This window comes from Abramis brama (assembly GCF_963993115.1).
Source record: "Abramis brama genome assembly, chromosome: 1".
Taxonomy (NCBI): Eukaryota; Metazoa; Chordata; class Actinopteri; order Cypriniformes; family Leuciscidae; genus Abramis; species Abramis brama.
Genome location: NC_139963.1, coordinates 58,922,702 through 58,941,588, shown reverse-complemented (window position 1 = coordinate 58,941,588; position 18,887 = coordinate 58,922,702).

Sequence of the window (18,887 nt, the reverse complement as noted above, 5' to 3'; positions counted from 1 at the left end):
TCATTCTTACTGAACAAACATATATTTAAAATAACTTGATGTGAAATTATTCAGTATTTATAAATGCTGTTTTGCATAAATTTTTCATTTGCATACTATTTGTTAATCTGCTTAAAATTGCATAAAACTGCAATAAAAAACAAAAAATTGTTTTATTGTGTTGTAGGACTTTGAGGACACTACACATCATCTGTCACCTTCTAGTTAAAACAACTGACTCTGCCTGCACCCTCCAATCATTTGGCTCCACTGTAGTCCATCTGTCCAGCTTCACCATATTTGTCACTCCCACCAACTCTACCTCAATCTGCAGATCTTCTACCTCCACCTTGGCCCTCCAGTCCAGTTTGTATAACCCTAGTTCTCCAGCCTTCCTGACTTCTCCTTGGTCTTCCATCTGATCTGCACTGGTCAACCTCCATTGATTTTTCAGTGGTCTCCTCCTCCACTGCACATCCACGGGCTCTTCTTCCTAGTTGTGCAGTGGTTTCTTCCTCTGTCAGCTCCTTAGTCTCTTCTTCCCACCACCACACTGGCTGTTGTGATGTTATATTTAACCATCAAGAGCTGCCTTTCGGAAGGGCATGTACTGTCATGTTCTGTTTCTGTTTTTCAAAAGTTTCTGAGCTTATGTCCTGTTTTCTGAGGTGCCTATGTTTCTAGTGTGTTCTTATTTATTTCATCACTTGTCTATTATGCTTACATCTGTGTGGTGAATTCATTGTTATTTTTATGAATTTGTATTGTACTAATGTCTCCTCTCATTTATTGTCACTGCCTTAGCTTTGCTAAGCTATTTTGTTATGATTTGGTTTTCTTGCCTGTACTTTGAATCCTCTTTTGTGTATTGAATTAATAAAATGACTGTTTACCAAACCTGTAGTCGCCTTGCTACCCTGTTTTTTTTTTCTTTTTTACAATATACTTGACCAAAGCACTTAACATGGTTGTATACAGGAGTCTTGTATTTGAAATTGTGTATTATTAAATTTTTTTATTTTAAAATTTCAACTTGATCAAAACCACTTGTTTTTGTCAAATAAAGGAGGTGACAACACATTGACTGTTTTTAGGATCGTTCATGCTTAATATGGTTGCCAAATTTTAATAATTTAAATGAGAAAATTAGGTTTTCTGTAAAAAAAAAAAACATTTTTTTTTTACCCCGTCTTTTCAATCTTGCAACCATTCGCGCGCGTTACACTGCTGATGAAGCACAGATGATCTGAAAACACAGACAACTAAGCTGATATCCAGCAGTGTTTTTAATGTTGATCATATTATATGATGCAATGTTTCCTGAATATCCACACGATTTCAAATGTGACATTGATTTTATACAACAGTTCAACAAACAGAAGGGTAACATTAAGTGATGTAGCCTAGGCTACTACATTTAAAACAGTAGGCTATTGTCAGTTGCTCTATTGCAACGAAAGCAGCACACAGCTGTGATTCGTGAATGAACTTGTGGCTTTGAACGAATCGTGAGATTCAATGACCCATTCAAAAATATAGCATCTTGCCTCGTTACTGAACGAATGAATTACTCACTCTTAAAGACAGTGACTTACCGCCACCTACTGGTGATTTTAATTTAATATTTAAAAGAATCACTTCGTTTTTACCATCATTGCATATTTATTGAACATTGTTTTATTTAAGGCATTATTTATTTTATAAAGGTACTTATAAAGGTAAAAAATTGACTGGAATAATCAAATATTGTCCCTTAAATGGAAAAGGTGTGACTGCAGTCTATGTGGAAGAGACAGGGTACGGCACTCTAAAGAATAATGAACTAAGGAAAAGGGGTATGTAGAATCGCACAAGTGCTACTGCTAAAGACTGTCAGCACTGTCAATACAGCCTGTTATCTTAATTTAAATTTATCATAAGCTTAACTTAATTGGCCTAGAAAGAAAAATAAGGACTTTTTTTTTGTCTAAAGACTACATATAAATAGCTACCAAAATGAATGTCGCTAACTGCAGTTTGACTAAAACTAATGACTAAAAGCTGACACAAAATGTTGACTTTTCATCAACTAAAACTAGACTAAAAGTATGAAAGACAAAATGACTAAAATAAGCATTTTCGTCTAAAGATGAAGACTAAGACTAAATCAAAAATGGCTGCCAAAATTAACACTGAAGTAAAATTTTGTAATGAGGGTTCCTATCATCAAGGGTGAATTGAATCCATAATGAATATCAGGCATTTCAACTGAAATATAAAGGCTGTTATTTCAATGTTTCCCACTAGAGGGAGCCCCTAGATAAGAAAAGTTTGTCTTTTTTTTTTTTATCAGTTATCATCCATTTAAATGGAAATAAATGCATATATCTAATTAATTTGTATAACTATGCTTTACTCACAAAAAAATCATACTTAGTGTACATAGAACCTGTCAAATGCTTAAAAATCATCAAATGTTAAACCTTTATAAACAAAATAAAACAATAAACCTTATTTTTCAATATTCATATATTTCAAGGTGACATGGATATTGCTGTCCATTTAAAATTTATAGACAATTGTATTGGTATTTTCAAGAAAATATAAAATTCTCTATAAAATCTCCTATTTTCTTTTGGCTATACATATAAAGTTGGGACAAAAATGCCCCAGTAATGACTTCCTGATTTTATATTAATAACATAAGATACAGGTAAGCATTATCATATGAACAAGAATGCTGTTTTCATTGAAAATGATTCAATGACTCACTCATTAAAAATTACTACTACCTGCTGGCAGTTTTTCTTAAGGACAAAATAGGCTAATCGTGAGCTTAGAATTATAAGGTTCTATCTCCACCTTTGGTCGAAATTGAGTTTTTGACATAATCTGATCCATTAGGTATTTATTAATGCCTGTGTGGTGTTATTTTTGTAAAAAAATATTTTGTTAGTATTTATTAATAAAATAAAAAGGTTCCATCTCTCCATTGCCAGCTGGGATGTAAAAACTTTGATGCTCAATATCTCAGAACTACCCTAAACGGAGATAGAACCTTATAATTCTAAGCTCACGTAATATATATATTTTTTTACAACTCTATTTCACGTTGATGCATACTGGAAAAACCTAGATATTTTTAATAAAATAATTTATACATGTGCTCCACTTGGAGTGCAAGTCTGCAAAGTAGGCACTATAGTTTTTATTTGTTCATTATTGTCAAGTCATATAGGACTTTTAACAATATAGATTGTTTCAAAGCAGATTTACAGTGATAATAGAAAAATTAAAGTAACAAAGATTGTTTTGGCTTTACAGCAGCTCTAGAATAAAGTTATTACCCAGCAGTTAGTTTTGATTGATTGATTTACTTCCGTTGCAAAGATCACAGAAGGCCCGAGATTATTGTTGTCATTCAATTCTTCTCCAGTTTATTTGTATTCAAATGCAATATACAGCATCCGCCAAGGCTCTTAGTCCAAATGTGCACATATTTGGAGAAATAATGATTGATCACCACATGTTTGCAAAATATTTCGTCTTACAGAATAACATTTTTATTCATTTTCCATTGAATTATTCGATCTGAAGAGCAATTACATTGAACAGAGCAAGGTCTGTCTCTCCTTTTCCTGATTTGTGTCTCAGCACTCTCTCTCATTCGCTGTACAACTGTCAATCATCTCATGTGGTTCAACGTGACCATAATCCTGCCCTTCTGCATGACGCTGTTCTGTATACTTCCTCATTCTGACCTATGACACAAACAAAACTAAAGACACGTCTCTTCACCTGAAACAATAAGCATGCTAAGCAGGTGTAGCCATTACCTGCATATGATATGCTAAATATAACATATTTCAACATATTTTTTTGACTCAAAACTATTTTAAACAGCAACCGGAATATGATATAAATACTCGATGGTGGTTTAAAGTGAGCTTTAAGTAAAAGTGTAATATTAATCTTTTAAACTGTGTGATGCAGCTTGATGTTACTTGTTGCTCTAATCCACCTGCTGCAGGATCTTTTCTATTCCATAATCTAATTTGTTAAAATAATTCACATGAGGTCTCAAGAATATTTTTTTTCTAACAAAACTTAAGATAATAGGTGGATTATTCATGTAGAGTGGGATGAAACAGGTTTTCTAAAAAATAAAAAAATAAAAATCCTCTGACATACTCTTTCTTAAGTCTTTACAGCATGGATAATTTAATGATATCATCCTCAGATATGACTTCACTACAGTTGTGGTTATAAGTTGTTATACTACATGCATACAATATTTGTATACATTTAATGAATATATTCTTAATAATTTTTTGTTTTTATGTTTGAGCTTATAAATTTCAATATTAATAACAGTCTGATTAATTCTGAGTCTTCAACTGTAACTCTAAATATATGTTGGTTTTGTATCTATTCAGAATTCCTTATGAGCAGCAACCTTTTTAATTTGGGTATGTAATGTATGCCCCACATGACAAAATTGCATCTGGTAAGGGGTTCAAATTTCAATTTCAAATTCAAATTTCAAACATGCTTCAAATTTGTTGCGGCACGATTTGTTTCTATCAACACAAAATTCCTAACTGTTTGTCAGCATGGTCTGAAGATGATACGATTCAATTTTGGAGAAAATCGGACAAACAGTCTATGAGGAGATGAAAAAAAAAACGGCTGAAAAATCATATAAACAGTAATTAAAAATATGATTTAATTGATTATTACTTTCGACCAATAGGTGGCGCAGTTACAAAACTGATGTGATGTGGTCAGAGTGAAGTGACAATGACAATGACAAAGTTTGGTGTCAATATGTCAAGGCATTTCAGAGATAAAGCCTGAATAGTGCTATTATCATCATGCCTCAACTTTGCTGCTGCGCTATACGAAAACGGTTTCGTCTATTGACACGAAATCCATAACTTTTTGTCGGCACAGTCTGGAGATGATACGATTCGATTTTGGTGAAAATCGGACAAACGGTCTAGGAGGAGTTCGAAAAAGTAGGTTTTGAATGAAAATCAAGATGGCGGACAGGAAGTTTGGCCAAATAAGGAAAACTTGGTATCTATGTTCTCGGCTTGACCCAAGGAATCTATTAAGACCCGTGGCATTTCAATAGCCAGATTTATTCAAAAGTTATTAGCCTTTTTGGAAATTTTGTTATAACTTTTGACCACTAGGTGGCGCTGTCTTGAAATATTTTGGTTGCCTTCAGGGGATGGTGCTGATGACACAATCTGAGTTTCGTAATATTACACCAATGCATTTGTTTAGTATAGCATTTTATTTCACAAAACTGTATTGAAGTCAATGGGAATTTCATATTTTGTTCAATTATAGCGCCACCAAGAGGCTCAGTCCCACAATTTTTTTTATGTGTCCTCAGAGTGAGCCCATACATATATGTGTCGATTTTGGTGCAAAAATCTCAATTTGCTTCGGAGTTATAGACATTTATATGAAAAAACACGTAAAAAATGACTGACACACGACTTTGATTGAATATTACTACCCCTAAACATCAATATTTTCGCATTTGGGCATTGGCGTATAGCTATCGACCTATGTTTCCAAACTTCTGACGGTGGTTTCGTCTCGATCGGACAAACGGTTTCGAAGATATAGCCTACTGTTTTTTAAGCGCTAAATCACAACGCTACACAAACCGTAAGGCAAAACCTAGCATGTTTGGTATCGTTGGACTCGGCAACGATTCAGGAGTCTAATGAGATGAGTTTCGTGAAAATAAGTCGATCACACCCAAAGTTATAAGCATTTTAAAAAAAAAAATCACCACTAGGTGGCGCTGTTTCGAAACTTCTCACACTCCTTCAGGACATCGTGTTGATGACCCATACCAAGTTTCGTAACAATCCGTTTGTGCGTTCTTAAAATACAGCATTTTAGCACAAAATTCAAAATGGCCGACAGTCAAAATGGCCGATATGGCAAAATTGGATATCAGTCGACTCGGCATGTTGCCCTGAATCTATCAAGACCAATTTTATGATTTTTGGACAAACTGTTCAGAAGTTATAAGCAAAAATAGCCATTTTTCATATCTCCGGACCAGTAGGTGGCGCTGCGCCGAAACGCAGCATGTAGCCTCAGGTCATGCTTGTGAGTACATGTACCAAGTTTGGTCTGAATACGATAAACCGTTGCGGAGATACAGCCTTACGACTGTTTTTGCTAGGGCTACGTAAAATGTATTCGTGCGTTTATCGAAAACGGTTTGACGAATCAATTTGAATTCCATAACTTTTGGTCAGCACTGCCTGAAGATGATCTGGTTCAATTTTCGTGCAAATCGGACAAACCGTCTAGGACGAGTTCGAAAAAGTAGCTTTTTCAGAAAATTCAAAATGGCGGCCATATTTATATGACGGAAAATGACGTCATAGGGTGCAATCGAATCTGCATGAGCTCAGGAATCAGAGGAAAAAAGAATTTTGTTGATTGGCCTTACGGTTCAAAAGTTATTAGCAAAATAAAAGTGAAACTTTGGACAGGTGGTGGCGCTAGAGGGAATGACTTAGAAACACAAAAATTGGTGTATTTAATGTTGGGACTGTCCTCTATCAGAATGTCAAACCAAAACAACTTTCCCGCAATCGGTTCTATGGGCTGCCATAGACTCCCATGGCGGAAGAAGAAGAAGAAGAAGAAGAAGAAGAAGAATAAATATAGCTGCAAGCAGCAATTACCGGGGCCAAGCAGAATAAGACGACAAGACATGCCAACATGTCTGAAAGTGTCAGACCAACTGCAACAATGAGCAATTAAAGACATTTAAAGAGGATTTTAGGCGAAATGGCTGAAAAATCATGTAAAAAGTGATTCAAAATATGATTTAATGGATTGTCACTTTTGACCAAAAGGTGGCGCTGTTACGAAATTGATGTGGTGTGGTCAGAGTAAGGAGACAGTGACACATACAAAGTTTTGTGTCAATATGTCGAGGCATTGCAGATATAAAGCCTGAATAGTCATTTTGGCATCATGCCTCAACTTTGCTGCTGTGCTATACGAAAACGGTTTCATCAATCGACACGAAATCCATAACTTTTTGTCGGCACAGTCTGGAGATGATACGATTTGATTTTGGTGAAAATCGGACAAACGGTCTAGGAGGAGTTCGAAAAAGTAGGTTTTGAATGAAAATCAAGATGGCGGACAGGAAGTTTGGCCAAATAAGGAAAACTTGGTATCTATGTTCTCGGCTTGACCCAAGGAATCTATTAAGACCCGTGCCATTTCAATAGCCAGATTTATTCAAAAGTTATTAGCCTTTTTGGAAATGTTGTTATAACTTTTGACCACTAGGTGGCGCTGTCTTGAAATATTTTGGTTGCCTTCAGGGGATGGTGCTGATGACACAATCTGAGTTTCGTAATATTACACTAATGCATTTGTTTAGTATAGCATTTTATTTCACAAAACTGTATTGAAGTCAATGGGAATTTCATATTTTGTTCAATTTTAGCGCCACCAAGAGGCTCAGTCCCACAATTTTTTTTACGTGTCCTCAGAGTGAGCCCATACATATGTGTGTCAATTTTGGTGAAAATATCTCAATTCGCTTCGGAGTTATAGACATTTATATGAAAAAACACGAAAAAAATGACTGACACATGACTTTGATTGGAAATTAGTACCCCTAAACATCAATATTTTCGCATTTGGGCATTGGCGTATAGCTATCGACCTATGTTTCCAAACTTCTGACGGTGGTTTCATCTCGATCGGACTAGCGGTTTCAAAGATATAGCCAAATGTTTTTTAAGCGCTAAATCACAACGCTACACAAACCGTAAGGCGAAACCTAGCATGTTTGGTATCGTTGGACTCGGCAACGATTCAGGAGTCTAAAGAGATGAGTCTCGTGAAAATAAGTTGACCACACCCAAAGTTATAAGCATTTGGAAGAATTTGGGGAAAAAAATTCACCACTAGATGGCACTGTTTCGAAACTTCTCAGACTCCTTCAGGACATCGTGCTGATGACCCATACCGAGTTTCGTAACGATACGTTCATGCATTCCTAAAATACAGCATTTTAGCACAAAATTCAAAATGGCCGACAGTCAAAATGGCCGATATGGTAATATTGGATATCAGTCGACTCGGCATGTTACCCTGAATCTAACGAGACCAATTGTATGATTTTTGGACAAACTGTTCAGAAGTTATAAGCAAAAATAGCCATTTTTCATATCTCCGGACCAGTAGGTGGCGCTGCGCCGAAACACAGCATGTAGCCTCAGGTCATGCTTGTGATGACATGTACCAAGTTTGGTCTGAATCCGATAAAGCGTTGCGGAGATACGGCCTTACATCTGTTTTCGCAAGCGCTACGTAAAATGTATTCGTGGGTTTATCGAAAACTGTTAAGCGAATCAACTTGAATTCCATAACTTTTTGTCAGCATGGTCTGTAGATGATCTGGTTCAATTTTCGTGCAAATCGGACAAACCGTCTAGGACGAGTTCGAAAAAGTAGCTTTTTAGATAAATTCAAAATGGCGGCCATATTGTTATGACAGAAATGATGTCATAGGGTGCAATCGAATTGGCATGAGCTCAGGAATCAGAGAGAAAAATAATTTTGTTGATTGGCCTTACGGTTCAAAAGTTATTAGCAAAATAAAAGTGAAACTTTGGACAGGTGGTGGCGCTAGAGGGAATGACTTAGACACACCAAAATTGGTGTATTTAATGTTGGGACTGTCCTCTATCAGAATGTCAAACCAAAACAACTTTCCCGCATTCGGTTCTATGGGCTGCCATAGACTCCCAGTTGGAAGAAGGAAGAATAATAATAATAAGAACAGGAACAGATACAATAGGTGCCTACGCACCTTCGGTGCTTGGCCCCTAATAAGAACGGGAACAGATACAATAGGTGCCTCCGCACCTTCGGTGCTTGGCCCCTAATAAACAAAAGGAAAATGCATACCTGTAGAACACAATGCACATTAATTGCTTTTTGGACTCCTCTTAGTGCACTTCTGCTTCCTAAACATACAAAAATACAGCGTTCACTCTACACAAAAGGGGCGCTGAAATCTCCGACGAGCTACATTGTTCACATGACAGGCCCGCCTGCCGTGGTAAAATGGCAGCTAGAAACTGAGTATGAAAAACACTGCTAAAAATTATTTTAGCAGTCAAACTAACACAAAACTGCTACGTAGCATTATTGTATTAACATCAGACAATATGCATTGAAAGTTATAACTTAAATGATTCAATTTCCAAAGAAAACAGTACATTAGCCTAGCAGCACATTTCTACACAACTTACCCTCAGCAGTGCAAAACGAGACTGAGGGAGACGGAGCACTACGGAAGCTTAGGAGGTACAAAAGGGATAGTGTGCAGGTAGGGTCATTTCCACAGGAAACATTCGCAAAAATAAAGATAAATAAAAATAACTCACAGATAATTCAATAAAATCATTAAATGATAAATAAAATTCACAGATGCTAATTTTGAAAATAAGAATTAAAGTGCATTTTTAACTCCGTTACACATAGTTCATCTCCACTCTGAAGTCTCATCCTGCCGTTCCTGCAAAGATACTACATTCAGTCATCACGAATTACATTCCTGAACTATCAACCTCTGAACTCTGATACTCACCTATATCCAGCTCATTGATCCTTCTTGACATTCTGTTGTTCAAATAAACGTTACAGCTTCACTTACCCTGTTGTCCGTCTGCTTCCGTAACACAGAAATGGACCAATAATAAACCTAACATTAGGTATATTATTTAAACTGAACTTAAGCATTATATTGAGGACCTAAAAGAAGCAACAACAACAACAAAAAAGCGAATAGATGTATATAATTTTTGAATCCTTTTCTTTTTAGAATTATTTATAAATTTTCCACTGTATCATTTTTTTTTTTTTTTTTTCTTTGATGCTCTAATGAATGTAATAGATAACAGTTGAACACACTGTGATCCTCTGATATGTGTATGTTGTTCTTGTAGCATTTAGGCAGATTTAAACTATCTCATGTTTACCAATATATTGTAAATACTGTAAATACATGCTGTTTTACTTTTGTTCCTTACTTATGTTATAAACATTAACACTTAGTACAGAACTGTAATAATGAGAATTGTCTATGCAATATATTTGTGAATTTTACAAATGCTTTTTTTTTGCTCACTTGTTCTTATATTTTACTTATATTATTTGACATTTATCCTCAAAATCTTTAGTTATATTTAATTACAATTTCTTCTAATTATATTTAGCTATATATAATTTGTTATATTTGTAATTTTATGCTACACAATGAATATCAGAAAATCTACAAGTAAAACTAGAAAAAGTCTGATATTTAAAAAAATGGCATACAACAACAAATTATTAAATTAAATTAAATTAAATTAAATTAAATTAAATTAAATTAAATTAAACAATATCCGTAGCTGCATTGGATCTGTTTGTCAGTTTCTGACACTGTCATGTGACGTTTCTCAGTCCTGATGTGTGATGATAATGTTTTCCAGCAGGAGGCGCAAAATATATATTATTGAAGATTATTAGTAACAGATTGACTAAACAAATCACTGAACAAGCTCTGGTAAAAAAATAAATTATATATATATATATATATATATATATATATATATATATATATATATATATACCGTAGAGACAGAACAGACTATTTTATTTAGCAGAAGCAATACAATCGTTTTTAAATCAATAAACTCCTTTTTAAATCAATATTTTGTTTCAAATTATTGATTTATTTGGTGGGTAGCCATGTAATAAGATAATTACATCTTAATTACCCTCCGCTTCGCATTGGGGTCCCGATCAGCCTGTCGGGGTTGTATTCGCTATAACAACCGCCTCGCTCTACATTATCCATATATATATATATATATATATATATATATATATATATATATAGTGTGCTTCTAGTGTTCTGTAAACACTGAAATTTTTTAGCTAAAAGTGTCTCACCAGAAAACAAACCCTACATACTGTAGTTCCAGGAAAAAAAGTTATGACTAAATATTTATGAATAATTAAAATCTGAAAACAGTTTAGATCAAATTCAGTTTATTAGTGGTAGTTATTAGTCTATTTTCCACATTTAATTAGAGGATCTATTAAATTAATGGCAAAATAATCTTACACCGTTCTAATTATTTGTCATGAATAGGTGCTCTCGGCGTGTTAGTTGTGTTGTTATACGGTAATGCTGGCATTTTAATCTAATATATGTTTACTGCTTTGGTAAACCGAATTGATAATTATAGTCATGTTTGCATGAGTTTTAAATTGGGAATTTTCCAGGAAGTTATGTACAGTATTTAACTCTATTGTTTTGTTTTTTATTGTATATGCTTCAAATAACTTCTGTACATGCTGTATTTGATTGTAAATGTGCCTCGTGTGTGTCATTACAGGTATATTTGGGCTTTATTATGAGTCTATATGTTTAATGATGTAAATAAATAATATATATATATTTTTGTACTGGTGGTGTAAAGGAATAAAAATATTCTCCTAGTGCATGTTTAATAATATTTTATTAAACTATTTGTTAATGCATTATTTTGTCATGACTTTACTTGCCCAGTCAACACTTTAATCTCACAGTGATCTCACCATGTGGGCACAACGTCATCAATGTGAGTCACAGTGAGCTAAAAGTGTAACTCTAAAAGTGTAACTCACAGCGCACTCTCTGTGGCTACAATATGAGCTCATCCCAGATAGAAATGTTGTTGTTCTATCAATGTTGTTATGTTCTTGTAATGGTTTCTGTAGATAATTTTATTTTTGTTACCAGAATATTCTCCTAAAGGAAGGATAACACTCTCTAAAACATTTTAAACATGTTTAGTCCTAACATTGATAGAACATTATACCCTAACATTCTTATAAAGTTTTAGCGGGAAGTTTCCCAGCAGACACAGGACTGAACCTCTTAAAAGAGGTTTAGATGTTGAAGATTGTTTGAGCGTAATAGTTTGGTTTGGTCACCGTTATGGTGATCAGTGTTTGCTTTAGTTGGGCTCTTTGTCCTTAACTATTTGATGTTTGTTTTTATCTGGCTGCTATAAGTGTTTATTACAGCAAGAGAAAATGTGATCAAGTATGCTGGCTACTTGTTGATCATAATGTGACGGTCTGATTTCACCCAGGGACTAAATCTTAAAGGCTGTCTTAAAGCCTCCTGTCCACTATCTAGCCGGGATCATTTAGATGCAGCCTTGGCACTTCACCAGGCGAGGGCGCTGTTACTGAAGCTTCGAGTAATGAACCCATTTTCAAAACAATTCTTCTAAGTGGTTCATTGCTTCACCAAAGCTTCATTTGCCACTAGTGTTTTAATCAGAAAATATGGAGTATTTATTATAAAAACAAAAACTGTGCACAATAAGATTTAAACGTCTTCAACAAGACAAACACAAACCTCAAGAATCAACGTGTGAATCTCAATAACGGTGACGTGCTTCATGCAGCAATGCATTCTGGGTGCATCATACAAAACTAATCAGTGGCTCCCAGAATGCATTGCGGCATGAAGCACGTCACCATTATTGAGATTCACGCGCCGATTCTTGAGGTTTGAGTGTGTCTAAGTGAAACAGTAGTTCTATATTTAGTGTTTTTATAATATATATATATATATATATATATATTACATAAATGTTGGATGTCATTCTATAGAAACATTACTATAATCAATTATATGAAATTAATTACACACATGACAGTTCAGAAGAGATCAGCTGATCAGAACCCAACATGATTATATCGTTATCATCATCAAGTAGATGACATCATCTGATCAAATTTTCTCTTACTGTTCTTGCCATAACACACAGTTCCAGCAGCCAGAGAAAAACTAACATTAAAACATCAAGAGTCAAACTGGCCAACTAAAGCAAACACTGATCACCATAATGGTGATATCAAACCAAACTATTATTTTCAATAAATCATCATCATCTAAACCTCTGTTAATCTCAATATGTTTGAGATACAACAAGTTTTCCATAAATGTTAATGAATGCATTAACTATCATACATGTAGTTAAAGGGATAGTTCACCCAAAAATGAAAATGTTGTCATCATTTACTCTTCCTCAAGTTGTTCCAAACCTGTATGACTTTCTTTCTTCTGCTGAACACAAAAGAAGATATTTTTAAGAAAGTCGGAAAACCAAATGACTGATGGACCCCATTGACTTCCATAGTAGGAAAAAAAAAATACTATGGAAGTCAATGGGGACCAGCAACTGTTTAATTATCAACCTTCTTTAAAATATCTTCTTTTGTGTTCAGGAGAAGAAAGAAAGTCATACAGGTTTGGAACAACTTGAGGAAGAGTGATGACAGCATTTTAATTTTTGGGTGAACTATCCCTTTAAGGCTGCCGCTATTCAGGTGTGAATCCATAATGACTCCATTGTTCATGCTTTCAATTATCATTAGTATCAAACTATTAGTCTTTATCAGAGAGCTGTTCAAATCACTGACACACTCTTAATATGAAGATCATTCTTCATCATCAGATGTTTGAGTGACACTATGTCCAGTATCTGGAATAATACAGTATGATCTGTGTGTATCAATACCAGAGTTGTATAGTCCAGGGGTCAGAAAGTAGAAGTCCTGCCATATGTTTATTCCACCCATGAACTCTGTCAGCTGATTTCTATCTCCTGGCTGAAAAACTGCTAATTAGCAAATCCAGGTGATTGGAACAAAATTCTGAGCAGGACTTTTACTTTCTGAACCTGGACTTTACACCTCTGGAGAGAACAGAAAAAGAGACGAGCAGAAATACAAGAACTACAACTGACTTCAGACACAGTCTTAGATGAAATCCACTGAAGAGAAAAGAACAGAGGTGTAAATTAAATCTCTGAAGATCTCAGCAGAGGAGGATTAAACAACTCCACAAACAGCATTACCAGCTTCACTTATTACTAACCAGACTGACTTTATTTCTGTTAGAACTCCTTATTGAGATGTGTTTAATTTGAAGTTACCATAACAGTGATTAGCGTTTCCATTAGTTGGGCTCTTAACTCTTATTATGTTGTTTGTCTTTTATGGCGGCTGTGACAGTGTGTTTGTTAAACACATTTGCAGCAGCAAAGAAAGCTCAGTTTAATCAGGGCAGGTGATGTTGGTTACCTGTTGATGGCTTTTTAATCATGATGTTATTGCCTGAATCACTGATATAATTTGTGTAATACAATTGTTTTGCTCAATTAATATATCAATATCATAAGCCCTGTGTTACTGCAGCATGAGATCAAGCAGTATTATACCTATCAGTTAAAATATTTTAACAAACATGAGAACAAAAAAATTACCTTCAGTGTGACACACACTTATCAACAATCAGTGTATGTGTCTCAACAATGGTGACAATCAAAAATATTCAGATAAACTGATCAACTCTGAACATTACAAAAAAGCTACTAAATGTCACTACAAAAACAACAGCAAAAAATAAAAGCAAATATTTAACAAACAAAATTATAGGACAATTCAGCTGCATAATTTATTCATGTTGCAATGCATGCTGGGAGTTTTGTACTATGCTGGTACCCAGCATGCATTGCAGCAAGGTACTTTTGATTGTCACCATTGTTGAGATTAATACGCTGATTATTGATGTTTGTCATAGTAGATTAAGGTTTAGTGCTCAAGTTTATAAAATTATTTTAACTGATTCCTATATTACTTCTTGTATCTCATACTGCAATAACTCAGGATTTGTGAAGTGAAAATATTAATGGAACACAATTGTTAGATTTGAGAAGCATCAGTGGAGCACAATACTTCACGATGATTATAAAACCATCAACAGGTAACCAACATCACCTGCCCTGATTAAACTGAGTTTTCTTTGCTGCTGCAAATGTGTTTAACAAACACACTGTCACAGCAGCCATAAAAGACAAGCAACATAATAAGAGTTAAGAGCCCAACTAATGGAAACGCTAATCACTGTTATGGTAACTTCAAATTAAACACATCTCAATAAGGAGTTCTAACAGAAATATAGTCAGTCTGGTTAGTAATAAGTGAAGCTGGTAATGCTGTTTGTGGAGTTGTTTAATCCTCCTCTGCTGAGATCTTCAGAGATTTAATGTCTTCTTTTCTCTTCAGTTGATTTCATCTAAGGCTGTGTCTGAAGTCAGTTGTAGTTCTTGTGTTTCTGCTCGTCTCTTTTTCTGTTCTCTTCAGAGGTGTAAAGTCCAGGTTCAGAAAGTAAAAGTCCTGCTCAGAATTTTGTTCCAATCACCTGGATTTGCTAATTAGCAGTTTTTCAGACAGGAGATAGAAATCAGCTGACAGAGTTCATGGGTGGAATAAACATATGGCAGGACTTCTACTTTCTGACCCCTGGACTATACAACTCTGATCAATACACAACTCTGAGATCACAACGTGAATGTGTGCAAGAATAAACTGAGCATGTTCAAATGAACTCTTTCCAGACTAATTCCACTAAATGTCTTTAGAGAAAATACAGATTTCTTTACCTGTGAGAAGTGAAGAGAGAATGATCAGTCCCAGCAGACACAGATCACACTTATCAGCCATTTTGTGTTTCTGTCAGTCTTTCTCTTCATTATATATAGTTACAGCTCTTCCTTTAAACATCATCAGCTCCTCCTCTGGTTGGTAACTTCCTCTGATCTCATCAACTGAGGGTTTAGTCCTGACTCTATGACACAGCTGAAGAAGCGATCAGAAAGATCTCTGGTGTGTAAATGTGTTGACTTTGAAAAGCTCTGCATCAGAAAGTGAGCTGAACTGTACAATGGAGTCCAGAAACCAACCAAGTCCATAAAGAAGTATTATGTTTGACACTGAACAAAGTGCTTTAAAATGAACTGTTCCACACAAATCAATACAAACATATATTTTCCCAGTCATTAGCTATGTTTCCATCAGCCTGTATTTATGCATATTTTGAAGTATCGCATCAGAAACGAGTGATGGAAATGCAAAAAAAAAAAAAAAAAAAAAATACAGTGTCCTCAGAGTAATTGTATGTGTCTCTTCTTTTAGTTTTTTTCATTTACACTTTTTTTTCCCATCACATCATTTACACATTGTGTTGCTATATGGGTGTGTACCATTATGCTTTTATTAGGCTACTAAGTTTGTGCTTGTGAAACCACAAATTCACAACCTCCAGAAGTGTTGCATTGACAGATGCGTCAAGATCACACTTCATCTATATATACACAGCAAAAACTCCCGTGTTAAATTAACTCTCCTGGGAGTTTATTTCAGACCACACTCAAAAGTATTAAAATAAGGGTACATAAAAAGTCAAGGGACCAACTAAAGCAAACACTGATCACCATAACGGTGTGATTTTCTCCTTTAGTGATTCTGCTTGTTAACATCAGGTGTCTTCAATAATTGTCAATTATCACACAAATAATCACTGAATAATTAATTATAACTTAATTATATCTTAATTAAAATTTTAATACTACTTCACTGTTATATTAACTCTCTTAGGGACGTGTTTACACAACACCGTTTTCAACGTTACACTTTTTACGTTCATTTACACGACAATGGTGTTTTGGGGCCTAAAAACGCAAACGTTTGAAAACGCAAGTTTTTGATAATGGTTTCCTTGTAAAGAATCAAAATGTGAATCTCTGAAGACGATGAGGTCATGCACATGCGTATTACATGTTCAGTCTATAGTGTTTCATCGCCATCTAGTGGCCTGGCAGCAGAATACAGGGTTTTTAGTCGTTTTCGGGGATCCGTGTGAATGGGGATTGTTTGTCTGTACACCTCTGAGTGTGTCACTTGTTAGGGTTGCGCCCACGCAAGTCACATTCATCAAAGACTAGCCCTCTCGTTGGGAGCGCGCAAGCTCCGCCTAGCTGCATTCGCAGACCACTAGTGGCTAACTGAGCCTATGCCAGCCTATGTCCCGCGTGTCTCACTCTCCTGCTTCTATGAACACCAGTCCCCGACCCAGCGTGGTGTAGCGTCTGGACCAATCAGACACACAAATGATTATTTTTTAATGAATAACCCAGCAAACTCACTCTCCCAACAAATGCATGTGAAACTTTCCCCAAAAACTAACATCCCAAATTAAGCTAACACAATGGCAGGACGCGGTGTCTTGTTACAGGACACACTGAGACTGATAAGAATTTTACGACCAAAAGGTCCAGAGAGCCACGACTCTTACTTAAATTCTTGCAGAGGAAGAGAAATAAACCCTGTTAATCCTATATATTCCATATATAACCACTTGATAAATGTGTAAACATGGATGTAATTTTCCCACCTCATGATTTTCCTTTTATGTGGCTGGCTTTTGTATTCGTGTAAACTCTGTTGGGTTAATGTTTCAGACTTTGGATAATATGGTTAACCAAAATCATTTGTGTGACATGTTTGGTCTCTATGAACTCCAATCTTCGTCCCCGATTTGGTAATTTGCATTACATTTCGCTAACTTTGTGACACATTAGTATTATAAGCATCTTAAAGATTCTTTTCTTAAACACCCAATGAAATTACATATTCAAATGCCCTGCTAGAACACAATTCTGCCGTGCAAAGGCAAAAGACCGTAACTTCGTTTTTGGTCAAAAATGAGTTATATATATTTTTGGCACATTCAAGACCTCGTTTATCATGTGGATAAGTATCTTGAATCAATTCCGTTGTTTTTTCGAGAAAATAATGAGTTATCTTAACAGTAACTTCCAAAAGCCCATGAGAAACAAAGGCAGAACACCATAACATCAGTTACCGCTCTTTGGCTTTGTTTTGTAACGTTCAAATTGAGTTACGGTACTCTGCCTTTGTTTAGCTGCGCAATATGAAGTTATGTGCCGGTGTTCTATCAAATAATGCTACCAGATTGTACGGTGTTCTGCCTTTGTTTTACTGTCCATTAAAATTAAAATTACGGTGTAGCCTGTGTACTTTGTACAGCTGCCATCAGTCCCTGTAACTTCTGATGTCCTCAGAGCTTTGTCCTAAACAAACGCGATCAGAACATTTATGGTCTGAAACCGCTCCATCGACAAATGTGTGATATCGATCGCGAAGGATTATGCAGAGTTGACAGAAAAACGTTACACATTGTTGCCGTATCAGATGAATACAACCAAGAACTAAAGCCCCGCCTCACTCAGTTCGGGTGCTGGACCTGGTTGAAACTAGCTGCATCTAGCTGGCACAGTGCAAAAACTTCGCCGGCGCCTTCAGCCCCGCACTAAACGCGGTGGAATAAGCTGGACTAATATATCTATGAAGGTATTTTGTCATGACAAATGTATTAATAATGCCATCAGAATGCAACCAAAGTACAGCATAGCAATAAGTAGATGGCTATAAATAATTGTAAATCATACAACATAAATGCCATGATCACTAGATTTTATACAGGTGTTAGGCTACTATAATGATTATGTTAATGGTGATCAGCAACCAAATGTTGATAAAGTGGAAGTTACTGCCTTTTGCCTTGGCATGAGTAAGGGCAGAGTACAGTAACTTTAAAATAGTGGTCAAAAGTCAAGTTTGAGCTCAAGATTTTTTTATGTATATAATTTTCATTACTAAAACATCTATTTCCAGATTTCCAGTGTCCTACCTATAATTAATTTGACAGGACAACTAAAAATCTTTAAAGTCATTTTTCTCAGTTCCACACTCTAGCGACTTAAGGTCTTTTGCCTTTGTAGGGCAGAATGGGTCGTAACATTTCCCCCCAAAGGGAAATATTCTCATTGGCTCACACACCTCCAGAGGTTGTTCTTCACACTTTAAAAACCCAAGATCAGCTTTTAGCTCTCTCTGCCTCTCGTACTGGAATCCTGATGTGAAGATGCTGAATTAGAAGTTTC